Source organism: Corapipo altera, unplaced genomic scaffold (genome assembly GCF_003945725.1).
Source record: "Corapipo altera isolate COAL_440 unplaced genomic scaffold, ASM394572v1 182, whole genome shotgun sequence".
Lineage (NCBI taxonomy): Eukaryota > Metazoa > Chordata > Aves > Passeriformes > Pipridae > Corapipo > Corapipo altera.
The window spans coordinates 267,671-274,244 of NW_020885056.1; the positions used below are offsets into that span (position 1 = coordinate 267,671).

At 51.6% G+C, this 6,574-nt stretch overlaps 1 protein-coding gene across 6 annotated transcripts in view; it reads right to left on the reverse strand.

Annotated features, from left to right (window-relative positions):
- Positions 1 to 6,574, reverse strand: part of PPP3CC (protein phosphatase 3 catalytic subunit gamma) — a 36,019-nt gene that overhangs the window by 21,832 nt on the left and 7,613 nt on the right. The window lies entirely within an intron of this gene.

Here is a 6,574-nt window from a genome sequence, read left to right on the forward strand (position 1 = left end):
GAGCTATGAATTCACCCCTCAGCTTGGCTAAACACCCAGACTGTATGCCATCTGCACCCGCTCCGGAGCTGCCTCCTAATTCCAAGGGGACAATCATCATCATAATGTTGCACTGTGCAAATATCAGCAAAACCAGGAAAACCAGGAGCCACCAATTCAGGCAGGAGGACCAACACATCCCCCAAAAAGCAGAAGTTGCTTCTACAGGTCTTTTCCAACCCCAGTAATTCTGTGATATGGCAGAGTATGTTGAATTTAACAGGACAGAGTTAGACAAATAACACAGGGAGGAACAGCGGTGCCACCCTTTTAAATGCAAATCCAGCAGCAATTTACCCCGAAAACCCTCGAGGGAAAAGGAGGATGAGGCTGCACAAGGGATTCTTTAGAGCTGAACATCAATTTTCCAATCACAGGAGCTGCAGGAGCGAGGAGAACAAGAGCTGATCTGATGAAAGGGGAGCCGGTGCCTGCAATAAGGTGGCCTCGCTTTCATGGATCCCTTTGGAAGTTGTGCTCCCATATCCCACGTGCCTGGAACGCTCCAGAGCACACACAGATCCTTCCCCATGGAGCTGCCAGTTAAAGGGGGTTAAGCAAGACCTCCCTGAACCAACACAGGCTGGACGAGAGGTTTTTGTGCATCCAGAGCTCATCCCTGCTCCAAAAGGAAGAAACGGCCCCTCTGGATGTGGATTTTGCAGGATTTCACCTATTTTCCCCCTCTGGATCGGTGTAAGGATGGCAGGAATCATGCAGTGGGAGGAGGTCAGGGAAGCTGCACAAATAGGATCAGGTGGAATGAGCAAAAGGAGCTGTGTGGAAATGTGGGTCCAGGGCTTGGAGTGAGGGAGGGTTTGGGACTCGCTGCAATTCGGATCCTGGAAAATCATTTGTCAGCTCTTCTCCAAACAGTGGGGTTGTCCTGGAAGAGAATGGAGAAACAGGAACCATTCCCCTCCCATATTCCCCATCACTCCAGGCCCTCCAACACAGCCACCACCTTGGGAGCCACCCTAAAGAGCAGAAATCCCTCAGAAGTGGGGTCAGAGAGCTTAGAGGAGCTGGGATGTGACTCCAGGAGCAGTGCTGCCCATCCCACCATCCAGAGACCCACGGGAAGCTCTGGAACTGTGGTTTTGCCTTTTCCTGGTGGCCCCAGCGAGCAAAGTTATGCAAGATAAAATCTGAGGCTGCGCCAACGGGAGCAGCCAAGAACTTTTATGTAAGTTCCCTCCTTGGCTTTGCACAGCTCCACTCCCACAAGGAGCTGGGCAGGAGAAGGAATCAGCTTCTCCTCTGCTCTGCCCGTCTGCCAGCCAAGCTGCAGGGAGAGAATCCTGCTCTGGAGATGCCAGAGGAACAGCACCAGCCCTGGGATGCACACACACAGCTCCTCCTTCCAGGAAGGAGGCCTGGATATTTGGGAATGAGGAAAAACCGGGAATGAAATCCTGTGCAACACCTCTAAGTGTGTGGCCTGGCTGCTGGAAGCTCCCAGGATCCATGGGGTGATTGGCACCTTATCCCAGGGATCTGCTCAGATCCTGGGAGTCTGGTTCCTTCCCAGAACCAGGATAACAAGTAACTGCTCAGCCCTTCCAGCATCCCCTGGTCAGGGCAGGACCAAAATGACCCCAGCCAAGCTCTGTGGAGAGAGGGATCCCACAGGGATTACTCCACATCACCTGCTGTCCTGCTTTTTATGCTTCCTGCTGTAAAAATCCTTCCTCACTCCCTGAGCTGGTTGTGAGGTGCCAGAGCAGACCCCTGTGCCATGGAGCACCTCAAAAGCTTTGTGGGAGTCACAGGGAGGATGTAACAGAGCCCAAGTGCTTGGAAAATCAAAATCCACGGAGCAGGGCGTGAGGATCAGCATTTAATTAGTGTTGTCAAAGCGAGGAATCCTGTCAGGCAGCAGAGTTTGGGCTCCAGTCACCTCATGCCAGAGTTGATGTGAGGAACAAACCCCCCCTTTTGTTAAAGAGCTGGATTTTATCCTTATTAATGCTTGATTCTGTCAGGCAGCAGGAAGGAGGGGAGGAAGAGGATGATCCTTCAGCCAAGCCTGGGCTCTCTGACAGCAGGAACAGCCCTCAGAGCAAATTGACCTGGAATTTTGCACCCCCAGGGCACTGAGAAGGGTGGAAGGACTTGCCCAGTTCTGAAAAGTGGGGAGTAACTCCTGATCTCACAAAGAAGTCATGGAATCATGGAATGGTTTGGGTTGGAGGGACCTTAAAGCCTACCCAGTGCCACCCCCTGCCATGGGCAGGGACACCTTCCACTAGCCCAGGTTGCTCCAACCTGGCCTTGGACACTTCCAGGGATCCAGGGGCAGCCACAGCTTCTCTGGGAATTCCATCCCAGCCCCTCACAGGGAAGAATTCCTTCCCAATATCCACCTAAATTTCCCCTCTCAGTTTGAACCCATTCCCCCTTGTCCTGTCCCTGCAATGCCATGGTTGTTCATGGAGTGCCCAAGCAGACCCAGCACGTTCAGCTCATCCTCAGAGTCAGCTCCCTCATAATTAACAGAAATGACGGATAAAACACTCACAACATTCCAAGAGCTAAACGCTGTGACCTCTGTGCCACCTTCCCTTTGCACACAAACCTGGGTGTTGCACCCAGTCCTGTTTAAACAGTGAGATCTGTAGGTCTGGGATGTGGAATTCTGCAAGGGAATCCAAACCCACTCCCAGGAAAAGACAAATCCCGACCCCCTGACAGGACCACAAACAAAAGGACACGAGTGCAAGTGAAGTCTGAGGTATGCAATGCATTAAAAGGTCAACTGTGCCCGAGGGACTTCAGGAAAATTAAGAGGATGGGGAGATCTTTGTTAGACTCCAGTGCGAGAGACTCCGTTTGCTGCCAAATTGAGACAGATTTTAAATGCCAGGCCAGGAGCAGGTGGGTATTTGAAGTGTTCTGAAAGCACATGGACAGATAAGGATGGGAGAATTTGGGGGAAAAAAAAAGCTGCTTTTGTACCACCAACTCTACCAACCCAGAGTATCACTTGCCCCTCAGTAAAAGATGATGATTTTCCCACAGGGAAAACCACGTTGCTTTCCATGGTTTTTTTCTACATCTGTCTTAAAATGTACTTAAAATCCAACTGCCATCAGGGCTGCCCGATCCCCACTGGCTCCAGACAGAGCCAGTGCCATGGAAGAGAAAACAGAGTGATCCACAAATGATTGTTTATACATCCCAGAGTCCCTGGGAGGACGGGACGGAGCAGCCGAGGCGGATTCATTACTGAAAAAGGAGCAAGTGCTCTTTGCCTGGAGTGGCAGCCACGGCCAAACGCTGCTCCCTGGCCCTGGGAGGAGCAGGAGGTGCCCCCTCAAGCTTCAAAAAAAATCAGTTGGGATTAAACAGGCTCGGTAACAAACTCCAGAGAGATTTCCCTGGAGCTCCCGATGCCACCTGGGAGCGAACTCGAAGGGCACTGGATGCAAAATCCCTGCTCTGGTTGCTCCTTGTTATGGAGCACAGGGTTATAGAGGCACTTTGGAGAGGGAAAACAGCACATCTGGGGCAAAAACGGGGATATGGACACCAAGGAAGCCGGGCAGGGCTGTCAAAGGTAGAAACACCCCCAGGGAAAACTCATCCAAAGCCCCTCTGAAAGGGAGGAAAAGCTGCCTCCTGTGTTGAGCTGGGCAGAGCTCGAGCAGCAGGGCAGGGGGTTTTTTTTTTCCCTCTTTCCCGATTTCCTAATAGCCCAACGTTATTTTTATCCAGTATTTCATTCCCATTCACACCTAACCTACATTCATCCACTCAAAGCCAAGCCCAGGGCTCACACGGAGCCAGCTCAGGGGGAAATGATGTGGAGGAATTCAGCCAGGAAAAGGCCACAGCAACGCCATTTGTGCCTGGAGAGAGCTGGATTTTCGGGATCCTGCCGAGCTTTCGGAGCCATTAATGGGAAATAAAACCTTGCAGGCAGGTGATGGATCCAGCCAAGCTGATTCCTGCTGCTCTGTCCAGGAGTCAGAGCAAAAGTAAGGACAAGGCTGGGCCTCGGTAGCTTCTCATGTTCAAACCTGATGTTAAAATCACAGGATTATGGAATCACCCAGGTTGGAAAAGTCCTCCAGGATCAGCAAGTCCACCCTGTGCCCCATCCCCAACTCATCCCCCAGCCCAGAGCACTGAGTGCCACGTCCTGTCCTTCCTTGGACACCTCCAGGGGTGAGGACTCCAAACCTCCCTGGGCAGTTCCAATGCCTGACAGCCCTTTCCATGGAATAATCTTTATTTTCCTTGAAATGCTAAATAATCCAAATTTCTGGTCACTTAATATAAAATATCTTTGCTTTAATAACCCTCACCCTGCTCTCCATGAGTTTTTCCCTCCCCTGAGGTGCCCCTCAGGGCGAGTTTATGTGAGAACCTGCAAAACCAGGTTTTGTGCCTGATATCCCGAATTTTTCCAAGCCTGGACCAAGCCCTGACAAATAATCTGTGTCATTTTTCAGGGCTGGCCCTGCCATGTCACAGAACTGCCCCTTCCAGCTACAGAAGTTCTGTGAGGGGAAAAAAAAGATGAAGTGATATTTCACCTCCTGGAAAATTAATATTTCACTTGAGGAAATCAGTAACACCTCCCTTGTTCACGTAAAAATAACATTAATACCTCAGAAAAACCACCAAGTCAAGCAAACATTTTTCATATAAAAGCAGTAAGAGTCAGAAATTACTATTATAATTATTATTATATTATTATTGCCATATTTCTGCCTGTCTTCCCCCCAGATTTTTGCACGTTCCAACCTTCCAAGGGCAGCAATTTTCCTTTCTTGCTCTGAGTAAGGAAACCCTGGATTTCAGGAGCTCCAAAGATTCACAAATAGAGGGGGGAAAAAAAACCACCAGAGTTTTATTTCTCAGCCCTGGAAGCGCTGCAGGATGACCACAAGATTTGGGATTATCTGACCTCCTGTGGGATGGCAGCTCCTTCGAACAGATGCAGTTTATAACGTCCCAGTTTTATCCAAAATTAGTCAGAGTTTTGCTGCTGGAGCCGAATCCAACCCCCCAGCACCCAACTGGTTCAGAGCTCGCTCTGCTCCTCACCTGGAGCCACACTCCCCTTTGTAGCCCAACCAGAATATCTCCTCACAATAACCCTAAAAATATCTGTATTGTAGGTGGAATTCTATCAGTTGAATGATTCCTTTTCAAAGGGGAGAGTCACAGCCAGCCCAAAACTGAGGCCGCTCCCGGGCAGCAAATCCGCCTGTACCTCAACAACTTCCTTCCAGCCATTCCAGGAGTAACACCCAGATTTTGAGGGCACGTTTTTGGGAGAGCCTGGCACACCCCGGGCTGAGCAGGAGCCAGGTGCATTTAAGGCTAAAAAAAGCAAGGGACAGTGCTGTGCATGGAAATGCAAATCCAAGCACTGGCGTGTGCCAGCGGAGCACGGCCCGGGCCACCCTCAGGGCTCCCCCAGAAACATGGAATGCAACGCCCAGAGGCCTAAAAAACACGGGAATCAGAGCCCATCCTTGAATTTGGATGGAGATGTCACAGAATCATGGAATCACACAATGGTCTGGGTTGGAAGGGACCTTAAAGTCATCTCATTCCACCCCCTGCCATGGGCAGGGACACCTTCCACCAGCCCAGGTTGCTTCAAGCTGGCCTTGGACACTTCCAGGGATCCAGGGGCTTCTCTGGGAAAACCACTCCAGTGCCTCACCACCCTCACAGGGAAGAGAGATAAATTCTGGCACTTTACAGCTCCATAGATCCCAAAAAACTTCGGGATAGAAGGTGATTATCCTTCAACTGGCAACCTGGACAGCGAACAGCGTTGTCAGGCCAGGAAAACACGAGGTGCCTTTGCCAAGGAGGATTCACCAGCAGAGCTGTGGCCGAGCTTTGCCAGGGCTGGCAAGCCCAGGGTCGGCGGTGACGGTCCCACGAGGTGGAGCTGGAACTCTGCTCCCTCTCCCTGCTCCCGGAGGAGCCCGGGGGAGATTAAAACCGGGAGTATTTAATTAGAACAGAGGCGACTTAAGCCCGTGAGCGCACACCAGGCGCCAGCTCCAGCCTGGGGAGCTGCTCACAGAGCCCTGCCCACAGAAAGCAGCTCTTCACACCGTGGATCCCATCCCAGGAGGAATCCAAACCCACCTGGATCCAGGCCCACTGATGGTCCTGCTCCTGCCAAAGCTCCGAAGTGGATCAGAGACCGCCTCAAAAACGCTCTCGGTGGGCACTGAGCGTTCCGGGAGCGATGCAGGTATCAAAGCCACTCTTCCTTACGAGGTCCTGCAAGTTCCCAGCTTAGATTTGTCTCCTAATGACCGGCACTGATGTGGATTTGCCCGGGATTGTCATTGAGACAATCTGTGCAGAGCCCAGTGCTCCCACAGGGACATGGGCTGCGGACATCCCCCAGGGCCAACTCACCACTAGCAGTCAAGGAGAGCCCCAAACCCTCCAATTCCAGCCTGGAGAACCCCAAACCCCTCAATTCCAGCCTGGAGAGCCCCAAAACTCTCAATTCCAGCCTGGAGAGCCCCAAACCCCTCAATTCCAGCCTGGA